This window comes from Xiphophorus couchianus, chromosome 16 (assembly GCF_001444195.1).
Source record: "Xiphophorus couchianus chromosome 16, X_couchianus-1.0, whole genome shotgun sequence".
NCBI lineage: Eukaryota > Metazoa > Chordata > Actinopteri > Cyprinodontiformes > Poeciliidae > Xiphophorus > Xiphophorus couchianus.
This window is the reverse complement of record NC_040243.1, coordinates 1,200,571-1,213,852: the sequence shown is the minus strand read 5'-3', so window position 1 is coordinate 1,213,852 and position 13,282 is coordinate 1,200,571.

The following is a 13,282-nucleotide window of genomic DNA, read 5'->3' as shown; positions in this document are numbered from 1 at the left end:
ACAACTCAATGCCACTTTGATGCTGAAAGCTGCACAGATGTTGTTGTTTAATCAAGATTAATGGAGAAATCCATTCAGACACGTCGATACGTCTCTGGAAAAACTCCCTGCGGAGCATCGAGCTTTCAGACAGTTAGGAAACTTAGAGAAAGCAGCAATTAGGGCAAAGCTTCACTTTGACTCCACTCACATACAAGGTGGAGGCGGGTGATGCTGTGGGCTGGGAAACCAGCTGGCTGGACGTTTTGGGGTTGAACAAAACATCCAGCTTTTTTAATGAAATGTCATTAAAATCCAGATATTTCAGGAAAACAAAGTCCCTCCTGATGAACTGAACTGCTCCCCCTGCTGGTGAGGAATGGGAACATCCTGGTTCTCTGAGGCTGCAGGTTGTGAACAGATGAAGAAAAAGACTGGATGGCTACAACAGATCTACGTAATAAATCTTTTCATTTCATCATTTTACCATAAATGATGGAAACTGAAACATTTTTTGAAGTTTCACAAAGATAATTTCATAAGACCTTCCTTTGCTTCGGCACAGAGTGAGACTGAGAACAGGCACAAGGGGAGGGAAGCCGTGTGGTGCTGAATTATCCAAACTGCCTGACCCAAAGCGGCGCTGCTGTGTTTGAAGACAAAACGACGGATCTGAGTCAAAGAGAACGAGTCAGAATCTGATCCACAGCAACGTGCCATAAATACCAGAAAATGATCCTGACTGAACAAATGATTTACGTAAATAAAGGTCAAATAACAATCAGACTCTAGTTCACACCTGCGAAATTAAATTACAATGCAGACTGATTAATCAGGAATATTAGTTTTTATGTGAAATTGTGTTTTTTTGTCCTGCTGAACGTCATTTATTCCTCAGATCTCAGTCTGGAGCTGGAAGACTCTCCGCTGCTTTAGCTTGAAAGATTTCATTCAGCTCTTCTCTGACAAACAAGCAGACGAACACTTACTCTCACAGATTGCATCGATACAATTGATTTCTGCACCTTCATTTTCATCTCTCTATCCGGACAGCCATTGATTTTTTTCTTAACTCATTTCATTTCAGCAGAGGAACAGGATTATAATTACAGGCTCTCCTTTGTCTCTGAGGAGAACTTACACGTTTCGTTTGCCTGCAGATGTTTGTGTTGCCGTTCGTCTCCTGACCTGATGGGAATCGTCGTCTGCGTTCAGCACGCTCCCGCCTTTTGTTCTGTAATCGGCTCAAACGTTGCTGGCTCCGCCGAATTCTAGCCGGCTTTACTTTTCTGTACGCTTGAAAACATTGTGAATTATTCATAAGTGTGGTGTTTTCATCCTGCTTTCTCCACACTGTCACGCTGCATTTTAATTGCTCTTCAGTCTCTCCAGATTTGTAGCAGAAACACTAAGAGGTTTGACCTTAACGCTTCAGCCCTCTTGCCATTTGCAATCAAAACATTCATGCTTTTCCCTTCCTATTGTCCAGAGGATAACCCGCTGGGTTCAGCAGGACAGTTAAAAGGCCTAAATCACCAGGGAGAAAGCTCTTTTTCCTCACTCTTACTTTTCCTCCTTGCAACACGCTGCCTAAGGTCAAGAGTCTGTTATCAAGCTGAGCAAGAACTGGGCCATAAATCCAACAAGAGGCGTGCATTTTAAGACGATTCCTTTTTTTACGCTGAGATCGATAATTGAGACTCTGAGAGATTCTTGCAAAGCCAGAAACTGGAGGGCAAAGAGTCGGGAATGTGAGCGGCTGCATCAGGTCCAGAGCCTGCAGCCGGAGACCAATCGGACCAGAGGACAGGAGTCAGTGTGTCAGCGCTGATGCAGAATGGATGAGTTTCCAGACAGAACATCGTTTAAGCTAGCATGTTAGCTTTGGTTGTATTTACCCAGAATGCCCTGCGCTGTAGTCCACTTCCTGATTTTGGAGCGGTCTCGGATCTGCTTGGTGTTCAGATTCAAACCGAACCAGAATTCACTTCAACTAAACCCAGATGAGGTTTGGAGGACCAGAGGTCAGAGGTCAGAGGTCGATTAGCGTTCACACCTCACCAACTGGACCGGACTTTGACTAGACAAACGGACTTTAGTTGGATTAAAGTGGACTGAACAGAACTGGTCTGTAAGAAACAGTGAATGGGTTTTAGTGCCATCTAGAGGGCATGTTGGGAACTGTTACTGATTTTATTTTAATTAAATGATTTTCATTAAACCAGAAAATGTATTTTTATAGAAAATTTTGCAATATTTATTTTTGTTGTAACTGTAGTGTTTCAGTTATTTTCTCCTTTGATCATCTCTTTATTTTTGGTTTTATTTTCATTTATTCCCTGTATTAGTTCAGTTCATCTCATTGTCTTAATTTTCAGTTGTATTCATCTTTATTTTTATCTACAGTTCAGGTTTCCTGTCCTCCTTCATTCCCTGCTCTTCTGGCTCTTCGCTCATTCTCTCTCCTCTGTTCAGGATTTATTTATTTCTCGTTTCCTGACCCTCCTGTTCACCATCTACTCTCGTTTTCTGTAAGTTTTCTGTCAGTCTTAATAAACTTTCATCATGCTCATTTTGCCGGGCCTCTTCAAAACATCAGCATCACTTCCAGTCACAAAAAATAATTTAACTGTAAATCTGCAGGGGTGTGAATAATTTTGCTGTTTTCTCCTGCAGAAATGTTAATGTGATAATCTTGATTCTAACCAACATAAACTGTCAGTCCATCCATTTCTTCTGAACCTGCAGCAGGAAGGCTGTGAAGCGGCTGGCATCCTGGTATTGAGCCTGTAAAGCTTTAAGTTGCTCTTGTAGCTGAAATGAGTTTGAATCCCTGAAGCAACACAATCGACTCTCCAACTAGACGAAAATCAATCTCATTTCTGCACAGATCTGGATAGAAAAATGAAACTGACAGTCGTCTATTGAACCGTCTTCATGCTGAATCTTTTCAGCCAACAGGGCTGAACTTCACTGAGACCTGTTCATAAAGACAAACTAATTACATGAAGAAAAGAGGAGAAAGACGAAGGCTGGGTGAAATGATCAGCCTCTGATTAGACGAAGCCACATCAGGGAAAATGTTGCTAATTAGGTTAGCAGTTAGCCTGGTTTTCACCGAAGAGAAATCAAAACCAAGCTCATCATTCTGAAAACTGAAGCCTCCTCATGCACCTCGGTTTTGCTTTTTTATATCTCATGACCCTGTTTTCATGTCCCAAATTTCAGCCACAATCAGCCATTTTTAGCTCGAGTTCCTTCTGACATCTACCAGGTTTCCAGCAGCGAGTTATGAAGTGTGATTTAAAACCTTCTGTAGAACCAGATCTGGGGTTTTTCCTGTATGAAATGCTGCTGGATGTTGGTTTCAGAGGAATCCAGCAGCCTGTGGCTGGTTGATACAGATGACAGGATTAAGCCGAACTGAAGGCTCCGTTTAGCGCAGAGGTTTAATCAGAAAACAGTTTGTTTGTCTGCAGAAACGCTGCAGCAGGTTGAAGCTGTTTCCACTGGAGCTGAAGCTTTTCTGCTGGAATTAAAGAAATCAGCAGGTTTACAAATGAAGGTCATGCAGCGTCTTAAATCTGGGACAGCGCCCCCTGGGGGACGAGCTGCTCCTCGGTCTTAGAAACAGCTGGACAGGCAAGAAGCAGAATCTGTTAAAAGTTTGTTTAAATTCAAACTGCTGTCTTGGTTTTGGTGGATGAATTAGTTTTTTTTTAAATTTCTCGGTGTTTCACAGACCTGAGGATTTTCACTGCTGTTGCTGAGAAGCTCACAGGAGGAGGCTCAACCAAGGTCCAGCGAGGAGGAAGAGGAGCAAGAGGAGGAAGACTCTCCGTCTGCAGATAAAGGAAACGCCTCGACCGGAGCTGGACGGACGGACAGCCGGCCGGGTTCTGGTCCAATAAATTCCTCTTCAGAGTCTGAGGAAAAATCTGGTTTCCAGTTTTGAAAAAATGAAAAAGACTTTTTAGTTTGTTTCCTGATTGAGGTGCAAAAGAATCAGTGGATCAGTTTCCAGTTCAAGATTCAAGCTGCAGAAATCAATTATTCTCATAAAATGATTGTAAATCAAATAAATAAAATCTTTTTGCTTTAGCAGCATTCCTGATCATTTGAAGCAAAGGATTCATCAGCAGCTAAAACATCCTGAAAAGGTTTTACATCAGAGCATGAAGCTGATCAATGAACCCATTAATACCTGGATAATATCAGGAGGCTTTTAATGCAGAATTAGAACAAAGTGAAACCAAAACTGCTGCTTCAGCAGTTCTGGGGAGAAAATCTTTACAAACAGACAAAAGTTTTTTTATGCAAAATGTACATGTGTTGTTCTTTCAGCAAATGGCCTATTCCAAGTCTTCCTGACTCTTTCCTGGGATGTCCTAGTTGGAAGACTGTAAATGATTCTGTGTCTTGTGTACCAGAGATTTTTTTCTCCTGATTTCCATCAAACTGGTTTGACGTTTTGAGACGCCAAAGTGTTGAACTTGTGAAAAAAGCTGAAACAGTTTTTAACGTTCCTGTTTGTTTGACTCGTCGTCTGGATCTGATCTTCTACACAAACCTTCTCAGCTTTCCTTCAGGAAATCCAGATAAAATTCAACACAGGAATTGAGTTTCAGTTCGGTTTAAATGAACTGTCAGGAGGAATTTTGGTTGTTTGCTGCTTTGACCTTAAACCAAAAGGTCTCCTAGACGTAGCGCTCCTGTTTTGACAGCAAATAAACGTGAGCAGGTTTATAAACCAGGACAGCTTTCATTTGCTCAGCCTTTCCAAGGTGTTGTCTCTTATTATTTCATCTATTTCTCTGCTGCCTTTCCATCAAACGGACCCAGAGTGGTGTTGGTCTCTGGAGATGACCCGATCAGCGGCGAGGCGCTCTGATCCGCTCTGTGACCCGAACGCCCCGCGGGCCGGAGGAGTCTGCCACCAGGAAGAAGATAAAAGCTCCAATTGAGTCTGACTCCAACATGCAGGTGAGAACATCAGTATGGGAGGGGGGCAGCGAGGAATGACAGCAGAGTGAGTGAATCTAACAAACCTCCAGCGTTGTTATCGCCGCAGCAGATGGAGGAGAACAGAGAGCAGGGCTGTGATTAATGGAGGTGGGTGTCGGTAAGACAATGCAGGTGGGATATTAATTCATCAGTCTGGCAGGAAGCTCCGTCTGTAATTGGAGAAGATTCTCTCAGGATGTGGAACACGTAGAAAATGAAAAGCAAAGTTTGTTCAATGTCAGAAACGGCAAAAAGGAAATATATCTTACACAAACGGATCTGCAGCTCAGAAGGCATCTTCACACGAAGGTCACATTTAGTCTCTAATATTAAACTTCACGGCTGCACAGTGGCGCAGTTGGTAGCACTGTTGCCTTGCAGCAAGAAGGTCCTGGGTTCGATTCCCGGCCGGGGTCTTTCTGCATGGAGTTTGCATGTTCTCCCTGTGCATGCGTGGGTTCTCTCCGGGTACTCCGGCTTCCTCCCACAGTCCAAAAACATGACTGTCAGGTCAATTGGTTTCTCTAAATTCTCCCTAGGTGTGAGTGTGTGTGTGCATGGTTGTTTGTCCTGTATGTCTCTGTGTTGCCCTGCGACAGACTGGCGACCTGTCCAGGGCGTACCCCGCCTCTCGCCCGGAACGTAGCTGGAGATGGGCACCAGCAACCCTCCCGACCCCATTAGGGACAAGGGTGAACAGAAAATGGATGGATGGATGGATGGATATTAAACTTCACCTCCATCTAGAAGAGACAGGATCTAAAAACATAAAGTGATGTTTCAAAAAGGAAGGATAAACTAAAGGTTTCAGTAAAATAACATCAGAATTAAATGAGAAAAATTCAACCAGAAATACAAAATGTGAATATAAAATTAATTACAGGAAGAGAAACTCTGAAGTTTCAGGATTTGGGTTTTGGAAATGATTCACCAGAAAATCTAAAATAAAATAGTATCTGGTTTTCAAAAAGAGAAAAGAGTTTCTGTTATTTCCCATCAGATCAGTAGAGCTGCTGTTCCTTCAAAAATATAGATGTTTTTCCAGATCCGGAGTTTTGTCCCATCAGAACCAGTTTAGAGAAATGGACTCGGTTCTGCTGACGCTGCCTCAGAAACTGAAAGATGCTGACCTGGAGCTAAGCCCGCCTCTTCCGGTCGGAGCCCCGCCTCTTCCGGTATGAGCCCCACCTCTTCCCGTCTAATACAATAAAACCAGTAAGATTTGATCAGATTAGAGTTTCATGCAAACTGGTTGTAAAACTGCAGTTAGAGCAGAAAGTTCTTCCCTGCAGATACTCAGACGGGAGGTTCCTCTGGTGTTTCAGGAATATTTCACATTAGTTTCCATAATTGTTGCGATTTCTGTTATGATGGTAATTATCATCATCACCTTCCAGACAGAGAGTAAAGAAGTGATGTGTTGAGGCCTGAGCTCATCAGCCGTTGTTCTCCAGGCTTCATCAGGACGCTGCTCTAATCATCCTGAAGTTATGGATGATTAGAAGTTCTGGGTTATTACCTGCAGGTCTCCCCTCCATCGTCATCCTCTGGCTGCAGATCGGACCGACAGGAAGAGAAACTCATAAACCAAATCCATCTAAAAACAAATAATGATGGAACAATAAAGTGCAGATTTTCGCAGCTTGTTGTGTCTGTTGCTGTGAATCTTTGAGTTTTATTTCTGAGGAGCGTTGAGGCTTTTTTCTGTTTTTCTCTTCCAGCCTTCAGATTAACTGCGGATGTTGAGGCGGCCTGCCGGCTGCTGGGCCGTTTCCAAAACCTCCAGCTCCGATCGGACACACGATCACATGAGATAAGAAAATCAGAGAAATTCTGACTCTGGGTTTTGGTATCACAATCTCTGTTTTGTTAATCTTCATGTAGTTCTGTCTCTTTTTCTTATCTTTTGTAGATAAAACAGGGATTTCTGCCTGACTGTAGATAATTATTACTTCTAATGAGGCGAGATAACAGATTATCTCTTCTACAACGTACCCATTGTTTCTTTTATCTAAATGAAAAGCTAAGTTGAGTCATTTAAACAGTAAACTGTTGGCGCCTGTCAATGTTTTCTGTTTCACTTCGCAGCAGGAGTTTCAAATGTTTCACATTTGGAAAAAAAATCATATTCAGATGATTTTTTAGTGGTTGGACTTGATTAAAACGTTTAATTGAGTTAATTGCAGGAGCTGTAATTAAATAATTGCATTTTAATCAAAAACTCTCCATCAACAAAATAAACAATATTTTCCATCCCAAACCCTTTTTTGCTGCTAAATTATTGAATAAATAACAAAGATATTTACAGCTTTTAATCTGTTTTTCTGTCCGCTCAGCTTTTCAGGAGATTCTTTAGAAATGTGGACGCTAACATTAGCGTTAGCTGCTACATGCTAAGCATTGAGATGCTATTTTAGCTATTTAGCATAGCTTCGCTGATCATTTTAGCACAACTGGAACATAACAACAGTCATTTCAGCATCAGATCAGTTTGAAGCAGAAATGAATCGACAGTGGACGGAGAACAGCAGCTTCATCGTCCATCACTGTTAGGATTCTGGTGCGTCAGTTTTACGGCTGTACCGGAAACACAACACAAAGGTTCCGGCTGGAACACAAAAACAAAACGATTTGCTGCAGGCGAGGAAAAATTACAACAATTTTGCCAATATTTTTGTTAAAATCAGATTTTAAAAGAGCATTAGAGGAGAACATGCTTTTGGTTGGTTTATTTAAAAATGATGGGATTCTTCGATTTGATGAATTTAATCAGATTTTTCCCTTGTTGACCTCAGATCACTGATCTGAGTCAGGAAAGGTTGATTGGTTCATGTCTGTTATTTAGTTTCCCTCAGTGGATCTGCAGGTGCAGCAGCAGGAAACAAAAAGTAGAAAATGATACATGAATTTAAAATATAATAAAAAACCATAAACAATCCAGCTGTTCTTGTTCAGGTCGTCAAGGCAAGAAGTTCATAAAAGTAAACAGAAGTTTACGAATTAGACATTTAAAATCGATCAGGAAACAATTGATTTTTGTGTTTTTATTTGCACCAAAGTAGAAAACCTTCGAGTTGGAAATATTTTTTCCCTCCTGATTCAACAAATATCCGGTCCAGAGCAGAAACACTGGCTGGTTGAGCTGCAGCTCCAGTATTGACTGTTCTCATTTAAGCAAAGTTGAGGCAGTATGTCTGACGGATCAATAGCAGCCTCCTAAGAACCCCCTGTGTGTGTGTGTGTGTGTGTGTGTGTGTGTGTGTGTGTGTTGCAGTGAGGCCAGCCTATTAGCTGCAGCCATCATCCTGCTCCCATGGCGGCGCGGTCACCGGTGGACGCACCGTGTTTACCCAGCCAGCCTCCTTAAGCTCCCGGCTCCATTAAGTCTCTGCATTTCCTTGATGCTCACATCCATTCATTCGTCCCTGGAGGCGGGGGTGCCAGGGGGCCCAGCACTGAACCGTACATCGCACCAATTGTCCAATTTGTGCTCAGGTTGGTGCTGCTGCTGTAATTGCAGCTGAGATAAAGGCTCCTGTTTACGGCGGTCAGCGGCGGAACGGAGCGAAGGGCATTTATCACCGGAGAGTTTCCTCTTATTGCACTGCAGCTAATTTCAGAGGTAAATGTGGGAAATATAACACTTATCTCACCACTTCTGTAGAGCCTGAGGATACATTTTGTGTTTAGTATAAAAAATATGATGGATGAAAATAGTCAGCAGGTGGAAAAAAGCTCAAAATGCCGAATGATAATTTGATGAAGCCCATCATGGAACATGGAGTCTGAGTGGACCGTGTACCGTGCCTCCATTGTCGAGGCGGCCGATCGGAGCTGTGGCCGCAAGGTTGTCGGTGCCTGTCGCGGCGGCAACCCTCGAACCCGTTGGTGGACACCTTCGGTGAGGGATGCCGTCAGGCTGAAGAAGGAGTCCTATCGAGCCTTTTTGGCCTGTGGGACTCCGGAAGCAGCTGATGGGTACCGGCGGGCGAAGCGGCATGCGGCTCGGGCGGTTGCTGAGGCAAAAACCCGGGTGTGGGAGGAGTTTGGAGAGGCCATGGAGAAAGACTTCCGTACGGCTTCGAGGCGATTCTGGTCCACCATCCGGCATCCGAGGAGGGGGAAGCAGTGCAGCACCAACACTGTTTATAGTGGGGATGGTGTGCTGCTGACCTCTACTCGGGAAGATTGTGGGCCGGTGGGCAGAGTACTTCGAAGAACTTCTTAATCCCACCAACATGCCTTCCACTGGGGAAGCTGAGCCTGGAGACTCTGGGTCGAGCTCTCCAATCTCCGGGGGCGAGGTCGCCGAGGTGGTTAAAAAGCTCCTCGGTGGCAAGGCCCCGGGGGTGGATGAGATCCGCCCGGAGTTCCTTAAGGCTCTGGATGTTGTAGGGTTGTGTTGGCTCTGCAATATTGCATGGACATCGGGGGCAGTTCCCCTGGATTGGCAGACTGGGGTGGTGGTCCCCCTGTTCAAAAAGGGGGACCGGAGGGTGTGCTCCAATTACAGAGGGGTCACACTCTTAAGCCTCCCTGGCAAGGTCTATTCAGGGGTCCTGGAGAGGAGGGTCCGTCGGATAGTCGAACCTCGGATTCAGGAAGAGCAGTGTGGTTTTCGTCCTGGTCGTGGAACACTGGACCAGCTCTACACCCTCAGCAGGGTCCTGGAGGGTGCATGGGAGTTCGCCCAACCAGTCTACATGTGTTTTGTGGACTTGGAGAAGGCGTTCGACCGTGTCCCTCGGGGACCCCTGTGGGGGGTTCTCCGGGAGTATGGGGTACCGGGCCCTTTGATACGGGCTGTCAGGTCCCTGTATGACCGGTGTCAGAGTCTGGTCCGCATTGCCGGCAGTAAGTCGGGCTCGTTTCCGGTGAGAGTTGGACTCCGCCAGGGCTGCCCTTTGTCACCGATTCTGTTCATCACTTTCATGGACAGAATTTCTAGGCGCAGCCAAGGTGTTGAGGGGATCCGATTTGGTGGCCTTAGGATCTCATCTCTGCTTTTCGCAGACGATGTGGTCCTTTTGGCTTCATCAGATCGTGATCTGCAGCTCTCGCTGGATCGGTTCGCAGCCGAGTGTGAAGCGGCCGGGATGGGGATCAGTGCCTCCAAATCCGAGGCCATGGTCTTGAGCCGGAAAAGGGTAGAGTGCCTTCTCCGGGTCAGGGGGGGTGTCCTGCCCCAAGTGGAGGAGTTTAAGTATCTCGGGATCTTGTTCACGAATGGGGGAAGAAGGGAGCGGGAGATCGACAGGCGGATTGGCGCAGCGTCTGCTGTCAAGCGGGCGCTGTACCGGTCCGTCGTGGTGAAGAGAGAGCTGAGCCAAAAAGCGAAGCTCTCGATTTACCGGTCGATCTACGTTCCCACCCTCATCTATGGTCATGAGCTTTGGGTCATGACTGAAAGAACGAGATCGCGGATACAAGCGGCCGAAATGGGTTTTCTCCGTAGGGTGGCTGGGCTCTCCTTTAGAGATAGGGTGAGAAGCTCAGTCATCCGGGAGGGACTCAGAGTAGAGCCGCTGCTCCTTCACATCGAGAGGAGCCAGTTGAGGAGCATCTGGTCAGGATGCCTCCTGGACGCCTCCCTGGTGAGGTGTTCCGGGCACGTCCCACCAGGAGGAGGCCCCGAGGAAGACCCAGGACACGCTGGAGGGACTATGTCTCTCGGCTGGCCTGGGAACGCCTCGGGATTCCCCCGGAGGAGCTGGAAGAAGTGGCCGGGGAGAGGGAAGTCTGGGCCTCCCTTCTGAAGCTGCTACCCCCGCGACCCGACCTCGGATAAGCGGAAGAAGATGGATGGATGGATGGATGAAGCCCATAAATAAAGAGATCCAACAAAAACACCTGAAAATACAGAATGAATAAATATTAAACATATCTTTAGTTTTCAGCCAAACAGTTTTAATGTGAAGGAGAGAAACTCAGTGAAAAGATGTTTGATATGGGAAATACTCTTTAAACTAATATGTTTAAAACCACGTCAAATGCAAATTTAACAAATCAAAGAATAATGGGGATTGTTGTTGAGTGTGAAGATTAAAGACCAACTAACATAAAACAAACCAAGGAAAAAGTAAAACATTTTTCTAACATGCTTTTCTTTTTCAGCAATAATTTGCATTACAACTTGCTCCATAGCAACACTTTCCTGAAACATCTTTTCCATTTTGAGATGTTTCCAACCTCACTTCCTGTTTGTCACAGCCAACATGAACATCTGACAATTAGCTCCAAACATGCATAGTTTGTATTTTCTTTTTTACAATTTTGTAGTTTGTTAAAAATGTCCATGTCAGTAGAATGAAAACATGTTAGTGAGTCTGGAGGTCCAGGAGTTTTTGAGTTTTGGTTTGCTGAGCGAGTCGAGAGTCTGAGGTGAAAGTTCACCCTCACCTGGGCTGGGTTTGCAAAGTCGGCTGCTGTTAGAAAACCTTCGTACAATTAAACTGTTACTTTGTTTTTATCATGCATTAGAAAATTTCTGCCACAGAGACTCACAGTTTGAGATTAATATAAAAATTTTTTGTTTCAAAGTTGAACATTTTTGACTTTTAAAACATTTTCTTTTACAAAATTTCTGAGACATTCTGAGGCTTTTCTTTCAAACTCGTTTAGAACTCAGAAAGTTTCTTTATTTTCTATTAAATTTCAGAAAAATTTCAGAGTTTTTTGTCAGAAAGTTTATTCTTTCTGACGGTCCTGGTATGTCGTGTATGTGACCTGGTTGCTGTGAGTCAGTCATTAACTCAACCTGAATTGAGCAAACATTGATATTCTTCAGCACTTTATGAATCTGTCTGCACAGGAAACCTGAGGAAGACTGCAGACAAGTGTGCAGACAGGTGTGCAGACAGGTGTGCAGTCCAGCCACGCCCTCCTGCAAAGATCTTCTGCTCAGAGAGCTCTCACTCTGACATGGAAACGTGTTAAATGTGATTAAATTCAAAGTTCTCCAGTTGTTGACCACACCCATAAATCAGCTGATGCATCTGGTAAATTCATGTTTATGGGACGTTTTATGTGACTTCATGTTAATCCGGCAGTGGTGTCCAAAGTGGGTCCTGCATGTTTTCATTCTAACTTCCTAATGAGCCATGACTGGGTCCAGGTGCGTTAAACCAGGCAGGATGCCCGGCCTCCAGTTTATGGAGTCAGACTAACTAAAAAAACAATCAGATTTTTAACTCCAAAACTCAGCATATCATAGTTTACAGTCGTTTATCCTTTAGTATGCAAATATTTCTAAATTGCATTCAGGGCTTCAATTCCACTTCTAGCAATTTAAACTACAAAATGATAAATTATACGCTGAACCAAAACATCTTTAGCATTTTTATCCGTTTTGAACAGAGTAAACACAAACACACAGAATCTCCTCCTTCAGGCTCAGCAGCATCACGAACTCAGAAGGACAGAATCCATTTTTCCATCTTTGAGTCACTCAGATCCACAGAAGCTGCGTAATCCGGACCATGTTGGGTTTTCTGCCTCTGCAGCTTCAGTCGGTTTGTGACTGAATCGTGTTTGTGATACTGCGCTCTGACAGGCAGGAATAACTAAATCAAACAAAACAAGGTGTAAAAGCTCTGGCTTCGTCCCGCGGGTCTGAAAGTGGTTTTGTGTTTCGGTGGTTTCATGGCAGACCCCCTGCTGCTCCGCGGCTCCAACATCTATCAGCAGTTTTAGAAAATTCACAGCTTCAATGTGGAAAAGGCTGAACAAAGGAGGAAAAGAACAGCAGCAACTGGACTTTATCTGGACAAATTATCAAATGGCAATAAAGTCAAAAGTTACTCACTTTTTAAAAATGCTTTAAATGTAAAAACGTTTCTTAGAAGCGGCGTGCTTACATTATCACCTCTTTTTCTCTAACGATTTTAGAAAGTGACTTTAATCTACTATTTAACATAAAGTCCATAAATCTGTCCTGAGTGGCAGGAAGAGACACAAAGTGAAAGAAGTTGAAATAAATTGGCTTTTTATGAACAAATAACTCTAAGCAACTTGTTAGCAACTTGTGTTTTTCTAAGTGAAAAGCTGCAAACCCTCCAGCCGTCCTGTTGCTCTGCTGCAGTTTGGTTCTGCAGATCGGACCGTCACAGCTTGTTCTGAAATCAGCTTTAGTTTTCTGTGAATATCAGCAACATTTCAGAAAGTCAAAACGACGATTTTAGAGGGAATTAAAAAGTATTTTAGATTCAAATCATTTAACCTTGAACTGTAAAAGTTTAACTTTGCATTTCAAGGCTGTTAAAAAAAACTTACTTTGCTGTTTTTTTTAAAGGAATAAAAG